Genomic DNA, 496 nt, shown 5'->3' with positions numbered 1-496 from the left:
TCAGGCAGCCGTGCTGGATTGTGAGTGTTCAGACACAGCTGTATCCTGTCATGTTCCAGCAGCCAAAATCACTCTGCAGGTAGAGCTCATATAGTAAGACAGAAAACTGAGATGAATCCAATGGGCTGTTTAGTCTTTATCTTAATGCAACACTGCAGTACAGCTCATACAGGTTGTAAAATAGGCAGGGGCGCGGGAAGATGTTTTCGGTTGGGGGTGTTGTGTGTGTCCGTGTTGGTGGGGGTTTGGGGGGGGGCTGGTTCACTACGTCGGTGCTCGTGCTGGGGCTGGTGTTGTTTGGATGCCGATTTTGGAAAGTTTTTGCTGGGATGGGCATTTAAAAAAATCTGAAATTCGCTTTTGCGCTTTTCTTGTTCGCATTCTGTATAGTTCATGTCTGATACCGCGCGCTAGCGTCACGTGTTCATGAGGATTAGGCTAATCATCCCATATAGAAAACATCACAAGTAAAATTAATCATGTTTATAAAGATAAA

The sequence above is a fragment of the Sinocyclocheilus rhinocerous genome, unplaced genomic scaffold (genome assembly GCF_001515625.1).
Source record: "Sinocyclocheilus rhinocerous isolate Xijiao unplaced genomic scaffold, SAMN03320098_v1.1 scaffold920, whole genome shotgun sequence".
Classification (NCBI taxonomy): Eukaryota; Metazoa; Chordata; class Actinopteri; order Cypriniformes; family Cyprinidae; genus Sinocyclocheilus; species Sinocyclocheilus rhinocerous.
The sequence above is the reverse complement of the archived record's forward strand: the minus strand, read 5'-3'. Positions refer to the sequence as shown.